This window comes from Panthera uncia (genome assembly GCF_023721935.1).
Source record: "Panthera uncia isolate 11264 chromosome C1 unlocalized genomic scaffold, Puncia_PCG_1.0 HiC_scaffold_3, whole genome shotgun sequence".
NCBI classification, from domain to species: Eukaryota; Metazoa; Chordata; class Mammalia; order Carnivora; family Felidae; genus Panthera; species Panthera uncia.
In genome coordinates this window covers 73,011,689-73,026,550 of record NW_026057584.1, presented here as the reverse complement: position 1 = coordinate 73,026,550, position 14,862 = coordinate 73,011,689, and the positions used below count along the sequence as shown (strand labels likewise).

The following is a 14,862-nucleotide window of genomic DNA, read 5'->3' as shown; positions in this document are numbered from 1 at the left end:
ATCCTTTTGTGTAAAGATTAGGATTGTAAGATTAGGAAAAGCTGTCTCTCTCTGTTCACAGAGAAACAGTGGAGACATGCCATGGAAACCCCTGGAAGTGACCATTCAGAGATTCATAGAGGGATGGTGGCAGAGCTGGAATAGAAGTGGTAAGAGACAAGTTCTAGAAAAGAGGTTTATACTTCTCTTTCTAATCTAACGGCTGGGAATATAGGTAGCAGAAGCTGTTTAGCTCACCACAACATTTCTTTTTAATGTTGGGTTGCCAGGTGAAAGTACAGAACGCCCAGTTAAATCAGAATCAAGTGGCAATTAATTTTTTCAAAGTTTATTCATTTATTTTGAGCTAGAGAGAGGGGGAGGGGCAGAGAGAGAGGGAGAGAGAGAATCCCAAGCGGACTCTCCACTGTCAGCTCAGACCCTAATGCGGGGCTCGAACTCACGAACCTTGAGATCATGACTTGAGCTGAGACCAAGAGTAGGACGCCTAATGGACTGAGCCACCCAGGCACCCCAAACAGCAATTAATTTTTAATATATGTATGTCCCCTGTCATACTTGTGTCATAATTATACAAAAATTATTTGTTGTTCTTCTAAAATTCAATTTAATTGGGTATTCTGTGCTTTGCTAGATCTGCAACTCTATGTAATGTGTCTTTTAAAACTACCTATAAATACCCTTGGCTCTTGGTTTTTTAGCTTCAGCCTAGAATTGTGCCCTGAACCCTATACCCCAAAAAACCAGCTGTATCTCCATGTTAGTGTGTACTTGGCATTTTAAGCTCAATATACCAAAACCGAGCTCCAGCTCTCTGCCACCAATCAACTCCATCCCTGCCCAGGCTGGACCGGCTCAGTCGGCCCCACCCCACTTAAGGGTCTATTCCTCCATTGCTTGGATCGAACATTTGGTGTCAATCCCCATTCCTTTCTCACACCTTACATTTATTTTTGTAGGATGACAGCAAATCAAAGGAACTCTCTTTGATAACTTCTGTAAACGTGAGGCTAGATAACAGGTTGAGGCACTACAGTTAGTGAAGAAGTATGCCCCCGAGGACTTCTGCACAGAAATTCTCCTGAGCCAAAGAAGTCTTTTCCTTGGAACCAGAAGCCTCTTGTCACATGTGTGTCAACCAACCAGGAAATGATCCTGCCGAAAGAAGGGCAAAGGTGGAAAAATCTTTTGCATTTACACATTCAGCCAGCCCAAGGATTTCACTTTCACTTCCGGCACAGCTTAAAATGTACAGAGAAAAAAAAAAAAATCTCCCTAACTGACCCCCTCCCCCAGGTTATTAAATGAAACGGTTATCTTTTCACTTTTATAGCACCAACATCTAGCTTACCCAACTCTTAATAATCCTTTCCCAACCAGCAGACCAAGGAATTTCATAAAATTAGTAGAGAAGGCAATGTCTAAATCCATCTATTATCCCAATCACAGCTTCAAACTTCAGAACCCCAGGATATTCTGTCCCAATCCTTTGTTTAATACGCATGATAAATGTGAAGTCATGTCAGGTCTTTCTTACCAAATAACAAGGAACTCAGAAACTAAATACCTAGAGTAACTTGGAGGAGCCTAATTGTTTAGTCAGTCCAGACCAATAAATATTTTCTCTAAGTTTAACCAGCAGTTACCCTCTGAAAGTCTCATCAAGGAGCAACGGTTTCTACCCCACTGCTAATGCCGACATGCCTCAGGTGATAGAGATACTGGGGAATAACAACCAAAGTAAAAAAGTGTTATTGGTTTATCAACGTCTTCAGGTATTTAAAGTCCTAGGCCGGGCACTCCGCAGAGTCAGCTTGGAAGGTGGTGTTTTCTGTCACCCAGCAATGTCATAGTGCCAACAGCAACCTCTCATATAACATGTCAACAATGACATGTACTGCAAAAATGAGCCTTAGGATTAACAATGTAATTTATAAAAGTGACTAGGTAAAAACAAAAAAAACGATGTAGGTAACCACATGAGAAAACAATTTAAAAGATGAGATAAATTGGGGTGCCTGAGTGGCTCAGTCAGTTAAACGTCTGACTTTGGCTCAGGTCATGATCTTGAGGAACCTCAAGATCGGGCTCTGCATCAGGCTCTGTGCTGACAGCTCAGAGCCTAGAGCCTGCTTCGGATTCTGTGTCTCCCTCTCTCTCTGCCCCTCCCCTGCTCGCACTCTGTCTGTCTCTCTCTCATTCTCTCAAAAATAAACATTAAAAAAAAAGATGAAATAAATAAACTACTTGACTCCCTCTACCAAATCATCAAAGATCTATTTAAAAGTTAATATTCAAAAAAGTAGACAGCAATAGACATTGTTTCTGTGGGACACAAAGAAGGATAAAGTTCTTAAAAGAGACTTGAAAATGATTCCATTTTACACAGGAAAAGTTCAGTATAAAATTTCAATTTTGATAAGTACTTTCCTACTATATTGACACATTATCTCCATATCAGGCATTTTTCTGAGCCTTCAGATTTTGAGGAAAAAGTCAAATTTGAATGATCTATTTTTTTTTCTTTTTTGTACATTTCAATGTCAAAAGTCTCCATGCCTTTTAAAGAATATTGCATGGCATGTTTTCCTATATTGGTATGCCCAGGGTCTCTGAAATTTTCTAAAGATTCTGTCATATGACAAAATATACCTTTCAAGCTAGATAAAAAATAATTGAGTATTTTTTAAAATGTCTACAGCAAAGTTATTAGCTCCCTAAAATAAAAAGGGTTGTACAGACAGCCTGTGGAGGCAATTTCACAGGTGTCTAGTCAAAACTGTGATATGTCGAAGGCTTTTTTTCTTTCTTTCTTTCTTTTATTTCTTGGAAATTCTATTAAATCTATCAAGAGTAGTTTGAGTATTCCAAGTTAGTGAAGTTTCCAATCATTTCTTATAAAGACTTTCCCATTGTCAGTTTTCTTCCCATTGATGAATCTACTAACTCTGAATGCAAATATTTCACTTTATCCCATCATTTCCTGGACGGTCTCTAAGTGATGGCTGTATCTCCTAAGAGGCTGTGCTTTTCCAAAGATAACTAAAATGCTTTAATCCTCATATAGTATTAATTAATCAGTTCCAATAATCAATTTTCATTTGAATATTGTATTTAGTGATTCTCTCAGGACATCTGAAACACGAAATCTGCACATGACAGCAATCATACTATTCAAAACATTCCCCTGCACATGTCACTAAAAGGAAAACTACCCACCCTGGAGTATAGCTATTAATGTCAAACAGATTGTCATCTAGGAAAACTAAAATGCATCAGAATCAGCTTCGGACAAAATACAGCTCTACGGAAAAACACCAGGTTTTTGTGTGCAAATGTCTTAAATCTCTGATTGAAATGTTTGAAGAATGAGTTAGCAAGGAATCTGCCGCTGGTCTCCACAACCAAGGATAATGTTATAAGGAAAACAGTTTTAGAGTTAAAGGGTTTTTCATCACAGCACACTAGGATTTTAGCGAAGATGCATTTGCCCCAGTTTCTAGTAAACATTAGAAGAAACGTTGGTTTTTAGCTTGGGCCGAGGGCTCTATTTAGCCTATCAAGGCAGAGACCTGTTAAAAACGCTGGGGCGCTTGCCAGAATTTTTTTCCCCGGCAACTCTTAGTAAAGATCGTACCTCGAAAGCAATGTGCGTTGCAAACCACGCAGATTTAAGCTCCCTCTCCCGCCTACATCGCTTGGCACCAGCGGCTTTTGAGATATCCCTCGCCTCCTAAAACTCAGACCGAATCGCCACCACCATTCCCCACCGCTTCGCCACCACCACGCCACAATCCTTGCTCAGCTCTCCTAACCTCACTACAGAGCTTTCCCGAAGCCCCCGTATACGGGGAACTCCTGGCGCCACTCAACTCCCAGCCCTCCGCACACCCACAGACACGCTCTCCTACTCCCTCCGCTGCAAACTACCCCCAAATTTGTCACCCACCTCACCCCTACTAGCCATACTCCCACGTCCCTGTCGCTTTTTCCTCTCCTCCTGGCGGCTTCGTCCCCAACACACCTGTCTACCCCTATGGTTACCAGCCGTCAGAGGTGCCCACGCTGCGCCCTATCCCGAGCCCCCTCAGTCCAACTGGCTCTTCCCACTCCAGCGCTTCCCACTCCGGGAAGTCCAAGTGCTCGCAGCACCTTCTAGCCCACCCGCGTGCCCACCCGCAGGCCGCCCCAACCCCCCCGCCCACCGACTCCCACCTCACCGGCGCGGGCGAAGGAGCGCCCGTACCTGTCGTGAGCGCGGCGGCGGTGGTGAGCAGCAGGAGAGCCTGGCGGAGCGCCGCGCACAGCGCTCGGGTCATGGCCACCAGGCGGCCGCGCCGGGGCTTCGAGGTCCCAGAGCGGAGCTAGGCGGTCCGGGCAGCGCGGGCCGCTTTGAAGTTCCCGGGCCGCGGGAGGGAAGCACAGCCCGGCACCCTTTTGAAGAGCGCAGTTGGCTCTAATCCATGCGGGCTCTCCCCTCTCCAACCTCCCCCATCCCCCGCCCCAAGCGGCTGGCGGTGCGCGGCGCTCCTGCCACCGGCCCCGGCAGCAGGCTGCGAGGGGGGTGGAGGGGGACAGAGCCCGCCCCCGCTGCGCCTCCGCCCCCTGCGCCCTCTCGCAGCTGCCCGGGGCCTGGCGCGGCCGGCCAGGCGGGCAAAAGCCGCCAGAGCGCCAGGCAGTGAGACCGCCCAGAGCTGGGGGCTAGAAAGGCGGTTGGGTGGCGCGGAACCCCCAGGACCCGATAGCTGCGAAAGGGGTTGGGACACGAGGGAGAGCCCGACTGAGGCTTTGGGAAAACTTAAACCGTGCAGCGGTTGCTCCCTGGTGGTCTCTCTACTGTCTCCTACAGGAGATCCAACCCGTCCAGGTCTCCAGACATTCGTTTGTAGTCCAGGTCCCTAAAGGTTTTCTAACTAGACTGAGCCGTGAGACAACCACTGGTATTCGTGCGGGGCTCATCCCACCACCATGTCCTGGCGGTGCATGCGTCTGTGGAAGGGCGCCCTCTCTGTTCAGCCCTGGAAATAACCAATTCCCTGACTGCCTTAGCTACCTATAGTTAGGCCTTAAACTTTCTCTCTTACCTGAGGTTTCAGGTAACCTTCCCCTCTAAGACTGGCCACCAAAGCTGAACCACCTGCGCCCGGGCGATTTGATCATCAAGCAGGCTTAGAGGCAGAGGACTCCTCCTATGATCTTTGGAAGCTACCTTGCAGCGGAAATACTGGGCCAGGGGAGGGGAATCCTACCCACGGATTAAGGGAAGGTGAAGAATGATTTAAAGTAATATATTGGAAACTTGTTTGAATTTAATTCCTGGCGCTGCTTTATCGAATGGTTTGCTTCCCGTGTGGGCTGTGATTGAAAATATAAGAGTAACATTACCAGCTAATAAAAATTAGCCCCAAATTCAATTCATATATGTAGCCTATACGCTAAAGCGGATGAGTTTGTTTTAACCTGAACAACACAAAAAGCCAAGAAGCAAATACTGGTGTTATTGCTACTGTTAAGGGGCTCCTTGGAAAGCGATTGTCATATAAATTAATTGTTTTAGAGTAGGAGATATTATGTGCTTCCTCACCCACCTCAGCTCTAAATAACGTATGTTCTTTCTGAGGTCTACGAAAGACTTATGATGAAATAATGGATATAATTGACTTCACATCAAAAGATCACAGTAGTGGGGGTGCAATGTTTGTTGGATTTGGTGACAGTCCTGAGGATCTCACCCCCACCATTACCACCTTGAATCAAAACATTCCTAAGTGTAAAGAGACTTTGTTCTAATTTTATTATGGATCCAAGCAAACAAAACAAAACAAAACAAAAATGGAGATGTGGGACAAGCCTGAGCTCTTCCAGACACCCACAAAACAGATGCTTTAAAAAAAAAAAGGCAAGAAAATGCTAGGGCACATAATATTTTGGCTGATTTGGCTTGATCATTATTTGATAACTGAACTCTAGATTGTGATCTACCATTGGATCATGAGATTTGGAGCTGAAAGAACAGGTTTTAGTGTCTGGGCCTGCTTCCTCAAAAGTGAATGGCACTTCATCTCTCCCTGTTTCTTGGAACCGTGGCCAAGATTTAAAAAGAGTAGTGAATGTGGAAAGCATTGGTAAATCATCAGGCATTACACTCTTGTCAGGTATTTACTTGCAATATTTGTTTTGTCTCTTGAATACATGTCTCTTGCATGTTGGAAAGCTCTGATCTTCTAAAAAAGCGAGGGTATTACCCAAGAAGTCTAATATTGAATGACTTTAATATTCTAAACAAACGAAACACTGTCCTGTGAGTCTAATAGTGCATCATCTGCTATGGTATCCGCTTGCCAGGTGTAGAGAGTGAGCACTTGAATTGTGTCTGGTGCAAATTGACATGTGCTCTAAGTATAAAATACATGCTGGATTTCAAAGACTTAGTACAAATAGAATGTAAAATATATCATTAATAATTTTTATATTGCTCATGTTGAAATGATATTTGGAGGTATTGGGTTAAATATATTACTAAAATTAATTTCACATATTTCTTTTCACTTTTTAATATGGCTCCTAAAATTTTTAATTAAGTATAACTTGCATTATATCTCTATTGACAGTGCTGGTCAATGAATCCTCATCAAATGGCAAAGATCATCATCTTTGCCTTAAGCACTGTATTAAAGAAATAAACAATTGTTAATGCCTTGCCAGCCAACAGATAGCCAGCCAATAAAGGAATCAGGATCTTTTGAATTCTTGGCACAAAGTTCTGTGACACATGCACACACACACACACACACACACACACACACACACACATTCACACACCTATGGAAATTAGTCCACTCTTAATCCAATACCTTTTTGTATGAACTATTAAGAAAATGCTTTTCAGGACATATTGAGTGACTCCTGTCATTTAACATAAGCAGTACAACACATTGTTGAATATGTGATACAACACATCTTTTATATTTTTTGTACGTAATAGAAAAAAATTCACATGTGAAGGCTTTTTTTTTTATCCGCTGGAAAGAATTTACATGCAAATGTGTTTCTCAGGACTTAATCTCCCCCCCCCTTAATCATCTATTTGTACATATTCATTACCATAGCAACATTACATCATGACTCCTGGATTCTCATAATCAAAAGAAAACAACAGCAATAATCAAGGAGTTCATAACCCACCAGCAAAATAGACTTTGGGCGAATAATTCTTATATAAGCAAGGGAAATAAGCATAGGGACTTTAAATTGTAAAGACTTGATACATTTGCAGAATAACATTCCAATTAATAAGGCAAATAAATGTATATAATAACTGAACTTTGAAAATGACTGTTCCGCCTGGTTGTTTGGGATTTTTTTTATCATACATGTTTCTTTTTTTGTTATCCTTTATAGAATCTCTAATGCCATGCATCTTAATTTTTCATTTCATCTTGGAACATGAACTTATCATGGAATGAGCATATGGTGAGGAGGCATACTACGATAATTTGCTATATACTATCAAGGTCTAATCTGTTCTCATTTTACTGCATTTTTCCTTCCCTAAACTTATATTCTCCCTAAAGGAGCATATGATACATTCATTTCCACTCATCTCATCTGGTAATCCCAGAAATCTTTATATTAGGGACCCTTGACTTCACTTCTGTTCTCCTCCTTCTCCTTTTGATCATTAATTTCATTCCATGGAAACAGTCATGTGTTTTAGAACCTTTATTTAGGTTCTATAGTATTGTACCTTCAATGCATCTACCTCATGGGGACAGCTCAGGACTCATAAAGAAGAAAAATAATGGCATGACTGTGGATGATACTGGGGCGTAACATAGTTTCTTAACTCAACTGCCACTGCTAAAATTTTTAAAGTACTTATATTATCTGTTTGTACCACCTCCCAGAATGGCTGCACCCCTTCTCTGATTTTCCATGTCCTTTCAATACTATTAATATGGTCTTTCCACATAATTCAAACTTTGTCTGCTTTCCCTTCCACTGACCAATGTCAGTGTGCTGGGCTAATTAGCTGCATTCAATACGGACTCTGTAAAATGCAGGTCAGAGATTCAGTTCCAAGTAAGTAAGCCACCACTACTTGGTTCATTACCTTAGAAAGGACCTGTAATTATACTCCTCCACAGTGAGGTCACAAGGAGGTTGAGAGAGTTATGGGATTCATACAAATCCATCCATTCCTGAGTGAGTAACTCAAAAAAAAAAAAAACAAAAAAAAAAAACCACAGTTATTTCAACCCTAGCCAAATCAACATGGTCATTCTGATGACCTTGAATCAAGCAAAAGAGTAGTCTAAAGCTGCTGTGTTGAAGGTGGTAGCCAACCAGCTACTTGTGGCTCTTGAGTACTTGAAATATGACTAGTCTGATCTCATAGGTACTGTGAGTGTAAGATATTCACTAAACTTAAAGACTTAATACCCCCCCGAAAAATCTTAGTAATTTTTAAAATTAATTATTGGTTGAAATGATAATATTTTGAATATATGGGATTACATAAAATATATTATTAAAATTAAGTTGACCCTTTTGCCTTTTATAGCAGCTAGTAGGAAACCTAGCATTATGTATGTGGCTTTCATCATATTTTTATTGAGACAGTGCTCACCTCATGAATCTTCATCCAGTGTCAAGGATCATTTTTCCTTAAAATCGTAGGAGAAACAAGCCCTTTCTTCCAAACACATAGATCCAGCACAGTTATCTTTTACTCCTTTCACTCCTTCAATAGTGGCCCACAGTCAATCAATAATAAAATCACATTTATTTTCCTTTCATGTTGTCCACTGTCATTCACACTGTTATTTCCACAGATCAAGCCCCTAGTAACTTCATGCTTCATACTTGAGTTGTTATAATTACAAACTAAATCGCCTCCACAACTTAATGTTATCCCCATCATAATGTATTGTCAAGACTGCCATCAGAATAACTTTCCATTAACATAACTCTGATTATGTTTTCCCTTGCCCTCAAATCTTCAATGATCACCCTTGCATATAGAATCAAGGCTGAATTTCCTAGCCTGCTGGTTGTCAGACGTTTTGATATCATGATCCCTTTACACTTCAAAAATTTTGAGGACCCCAAAGAGCTTATGTTTAAGTGGGTTATAACTATCAACGTTTATCATATTAGAAATTTAATTGAGGGGTGCCTGGGTGGCTCAGGTCATGATCTCACAGTTCTTTGGTTTGAGCTCCACATGGGGCTCTGCACTGGTGTGCAGCCTACTTGAGATTCTCATTCTCTCCTCTCTCTCTCTCTCTGCCCTTCCCCCATTCATGCTTTCTCTCTCTCTCTCAAAATAAACTGCAAAAAAAAAAGATTTAAATTGAGAAATTCTTAAAACATTAAAACACAGGCATACACAAGCACACACAGTCCATTAGCCTTCAAAGCGATGACATCATTACACATCTTGTAGCTTCTGGAAAATTCCATTGTACCTTGGTGCCAGAATGATACTGGAAAAGACAAGTTACATGTTAGCATTACCTATAGACATAGTGTTCACCCTGTGAACACCCAAAATGGTCTTGAGCACCCCCTGGAGGGGGGGCCTTGAACCATACCTGACGACCTGCTGGACTGGCTCATTTCTCTACACTCTCCCTTGGTGACCTAATGCTTTCCTTTTCATTGTTTATTTCTGTGTTACATGCTCAAGACTCCCAAGTCTCTGTTTCTAGACTTGATCTTGCTCATGAACTCCAGATTTATACATCCTACTGCCATCTCCAAAGGTGGTCAAAACTGACACGTGTAAAACGGAACCTGCTTCCCAAACCTACCACTCCCCCATCTTACTTATCTCACTAATTGTCACCACTCAAGCCAGATACCTTGTTTTGTTTTGTTTTGTTTTTCCTTATCTCTCCCTTCTTTCTCATCCTTTACATCTAATTAACCAATAGTTTCTATGGATCCTAACTCATACAAAATCTCTCAATTTTTTTTTTTTTTTTTGCTTCTTTCCACTTCCCTGCCATCGCCCTACTTCAGATCTACCATCTTCTTTTATTTGAAATGTCAAAAAAGTCCCCTAACTGATCTCACTTCCTTGGGGTTTACTCTTCCCCAATCTATCCCTGTGACCCTTCAGCCAGAGGGATCCTTTAATAGCACAGAGGTGATCATAGCGCTGAAAGCTATCTAAGACATATTCCCATTTCCAACACCAGCAGTTCTAACATTGGTGTCTGAAATCAGCTTGGCGCATAATAAGCACTCAGTAAATACTTGTTGAAGGAAAAAGTAAATGACATTTAAGACCCTTAACTGTATTGTCCCAAATGTCTGTCCATCTTCCCCTCTGCTCCCCTCACACTAACACTTTATTTGTTGAATAAATGAGTTATCTGAGCAACAGCAGCATTTTATGTAAATAAAGATACACTCCCTTTGCATTCACATGGCCAAAACAGAGACAGTGGCTTGGGTAAAGTACAGACAATGAGAGCGAATGCCAAAGCTGAGAGTGGGTAAACCTTAAAAGTGACCAAAGAGTGTTCCTTAAAGACGGTCTGGCTTGTGGGCTAAGTCATCCCAGGAAAAGAAAGTTGAGCTATAAATCGTCAAAGTTTTTAGTTGCGAACAAAGAAATCTACCTGAATAAGTTTAAGCAGGAATTAAACTTATGAAAGAATGGTTAAGTAGCTCATGGGCTTCTCTAGAAAAGTCCACGAACCAGGCTCAGAAGTTATGTGGCCAGGGACACATGCCACATCCTGCCACAGACCTGGCCTCAGAGATGCCCTGCTCCTACCCCTCCCTGAAGCACAGACTGTGCATTTTGCACCATTAACACCCTGACGCTGGACAATGGATGATTCTGCTAGAACCTCTCCAACTGCTACATCTGAACATTCAGCTCTAGCTTTCTCCGTCCTCCCTGAGGCTTCAAGGGGGGGCTTGGGACCTGAGCAGCAGGGCTTTATAGAGAGGTAGGGACTCATAAGGTAGGAAATTCCCCCCAACTGGATAATTGTTTTCGTGTTGGTGCCCCAAAAGGAACAACAAGCTGAGATCCTGAAACCCGGGGTTCTAGTCTCACTTTTCCAGGATTGAGGCAAATCAATCTTTCCAAAGTTACAATCAGAAACTGGGACTTTGCCTATAAGCCCTACATAACCACAGCTTTACCACCTTCTATTCGCTTCAGCTATAAAATGGGAAAAGTACCGCTAAGACTATTATACAAATATAAAGTGGTAGTAATGTTAGTGTCACAAAATAGGGATAGTATGTTCCCAGGCAGAGAACTGTTGGTAATGACAAGATCACGTGGAGTCTTTCTGAATTTCAAAAATGTTGGACAAACACAAGGAACATATTTTCAATCACTTAGGTGAGAAAGGAAAGAGTAGAATACCTAAATGTAATTTAAAAATCACAAGTTACCTTGTTTGGTTCTATTTTTGCTAAAATTCTTTGAAAAACACTGAATCTTTGTTTACCTTTTCTGTTAGGATGATAAATGAAGTTTATGTACAAATACTGATTGGCATGAGTGACCTGTTTCTAAGTAAAAGGGACCACATATTTGTGTTTGTTCTTATTTGCCTGTTTCTTTGTCTGGCGGGGGGCTTGGTTCTCCATGTTTTTCCAAGCAAAATAGAAAACATAAAATGTAAAAAAATTAAAAAGATAGCAAATGACAAAAGCCCTAAACATATATGTACACATATCAAAAAGAATCACTTTCCATTCCCTCAGCCTAAACCACTTGTCCATAAACTCAGAAATTAGGGCTTCTTATGGAACCTAGTAGGAAAAATACCGAAAAGAGCAAGGATGGGGGACGCGACTGTCCAAAGCTCCAGAGGTGCAAGAATGAGACTGAAGGGAAGGATGGTGGGTCGTCTCAATAAATCCAAACTCCATTATTTCCTGTCAGATTTTCTATGTGACCCAATAGCTTTCACTATTCTACTGCCAGGTAGGGTACTTGTCTTGTGATAAGGGCCCCTAAATGTATCTCTGCTGTTAGAAGTTCATAAGCCATTATCGATCCACTTACTTCCTTTGTGATGACTCTTACATCAGGACTTTCAATTGCGCAGCAAACCATGACATTTTGGACAGTGGGGTACGTTATTTTCTTGGTGCTTCTCTCCTCCTTATCTATTGTGTAGAAATGTAAAATACACTGATACCTCTACGTATGCGTTTTCTGGGAGTGAGATTCTTCTGAAGACACCCTGCTGTGGTTGGGGAAAAAGCCACCCAGTACTTGGCCCATCACTCAAAACCAAGTTGGCTCATAGCTTATCATTTTCCCCACAGGGCAAAAGGACTCAGAGCGGGATCTGTTGCCTATCTCTACTTGAAAGTAAATATGCCTCCGTCCAAGAAAAAAGGTAAAGTAAACCCAGCTTGCCTTTGATATTTCCAGCCTCTCTTATTTCTTTCCTTCCTGTACAAAAGGATCCCATCTCTGGCCCATTCCTCCCACTCAAGAAATGTTATAAAATCATACATGATTTGGTTGATACATTGTATTTTGGAATGAACAAAATTCTATCAGACTACCACTGTGGCTGGGTATTCGTATATTTTGCCTTTAAGCTTTATTTTTTGGGGGTGGGGAGGAGAGAAAACTTTTTCTTAAATGGCTTTCAAAGAACAGCAACCTGATTAGGGAGAAATCTGAGGGTTATGGATAAACTTTAAATGTTACTGTAAAGAAGATTCTAAAGATATTTTAAGGAGACCAGAATCTTGCTCAGTAAATTAAGTCTAATACCTTCTGTGATTTCAATGGAGAGAATATTGTCAGGTGGGGAAAGAACTGGATGGATGGATACCTAATAATCAATTCTGCTACCACCACATGGTCCCAGAGAGTGAGGACATGAGGGATGCGAGTAGAAGAAAGTTCTCACCCTGTGACACTCTGGCCCAAATGCGGAGCACAACCGTTCCTTACATTTCTAGTACTAGAGGTGATACAGGAGCATTTAAATAAACTCCACTTGAAGCTCAGATGTAATAAAAAGGGAAACAAAACCAGATTAAAAACAAAAGCATACAACTAGATGACATAATTCACAAAATATCACTTGCAAATGTTTTATCTTGTAGTCCCTAGAGAGGCAATTCTCCCTCCCCCCCCACCTTCAGGCTCCTTTCCCCGCAGCCTATTTGGCAGAAGCCATCTTTAACGAGGTGGAGGCTGACCCCAGAGAGCAACGGATGTTTCCTCTTGCATTTTTAAGCCCACCTTCTAAATGTTCATTCTTTTCTAAGAATCCTCCTCTTCACCGCATCATTGACTCCAGGAATATCCAACTCTTTAAAATGAAACTCTTTACTCTCTGCATGCACACACGCACGCACACACACACACACACACACACACACACTAGCAAGGGTCCCAGTTCTCTGCAGCACCAGATTTCTCTCTTCATGAATGACTGCAGTCAAGCCTGAAATCAAAAGCACCAAAGATGAGTTTCCCTGAAGAGGGTGGCCGGTTCCGGTTCCATTACTCTGTTGCAGCTGTCTCTTTAGAAACCAAGCCCAGAAAATAAGGTAGGGGCAGGGAAGTGGACAACCTGTTGTCATCTGCTTCTTCGAGGTCCTGAAACATGTCATGCTATATAGCACAGAGACATCTAGCAAGCTCTGGTGTCCTTAGGAGATACAAAATGGAGAACAAGAATGTTTTTAGACTCTTTCATAAACCTCAGAGGTCAAAGTTTCTGATAACACATGGCATGGAAGCAGATAGAAAACTTGCTACTTTGGGGAGCTCCTGGGTGGCTCAGTTAGTTGAGCATCTGACTCTTGATTTCAGCTCAGGTCAGGATCCCAGGGTCATGGGATCAAGCCCTGCATGAAGCTCTGTGTGGAGCCCCACATGGAGCCCCATGTGGGGCTGAGCACGGAGCCTGCTTAAAATTCTCTCTCTCTCTCTCTCTCTCTCTCTCTCTCTCCCCACTACCCCCTTCCCCCACTCATGCGCTCTATCTAAAAGAAAAAAAATAATAAGTTTGAAAACCTGCTAGTTTCTATCTTGATTTGGTTAAGACTACTTCCACAAAGCCCCAAAGTTTTACTTAAGTTTTAAGTTTTCTAAGCCATTAATACACCTTTAGTGTATATATCAAAGCACAATTGCTGATAGCTGTCTTTTCTTCATTCATTCATAGATGCAGTGACCATGATGTGATGGAAATAGTTTCTTGACACCTGAGTCAAACACACCTAGATTCCAGAAACTCCTTTTGTTAACAAAAACCTAAGTAATCAACATAATTGTTTAGAAATAGTTATTGAACACCTACAACATGGAAAATGTTATTCCATGGTCCTATAATACGCAAGAAGATAAATTTGATCTGTCAGAGGTAGTAAGGAAAGTTTGTGGTAGAAAGTATGTCGAGCAGGACTTGGAAATAGAACAGAAATTAGGTGGGGTGAGTGTGTGTGTGTGTGTGTGTGTGTGTGTGAAGCACACAGGCAAGAAGGCGCTTGGTTTTAGGGGAACCTGAATAAGGCCAATGCAACAAGATGGGAAAGTACTGGAGATGAGTCAGAAGAAATATTTAGATCAGGTGGGTGTCTTTTAGGCCACATTAAGAATTTGGGTCCTAATTTTTAAGGTAATGGGAAGTCACTGAAAAACTTCAAGAAAGAGAATGAAGTACCCAGATTGAAATATTAAAATGTCACTTATCGATGCTAGTATGGAGAATGGGTTGTGCCTAGGCAAGAGTGAAATCTCAGTCACTAACTGGGAGGATTTTCAGACATCTGGGTGATAAAATATTTTTGGCAAGAACCCATTTGGGCAGGGAGATGGAAAGAAGGGAATTTTGTTGAGGAAGGAGTAGG

General features: G+C 41.7%; 1 long non-coding RNA gene across 1 annotated transcript; it reads left to right on the top strand.

The window, feature by feature from the left end:
• Positions 1–4,248: 4,248 nt before the first annotated feature.
• Positions 4,249–14,451, top strand: LOC125911606 (uncharacterized). Its single transcript, XR_007454379.1, has 4 exons — positions 4,249–5,266; positions 7,402–7,473; positions 12,310–12,383; positions 14,178–14,451. It is a non-coding gene; the product is annotated as an uncharacterized LOC125911606 (long non-coding RNA).
• The last annotated feature ends 411 nt before the right edge of the window (positions 14,452–14,862 follow it).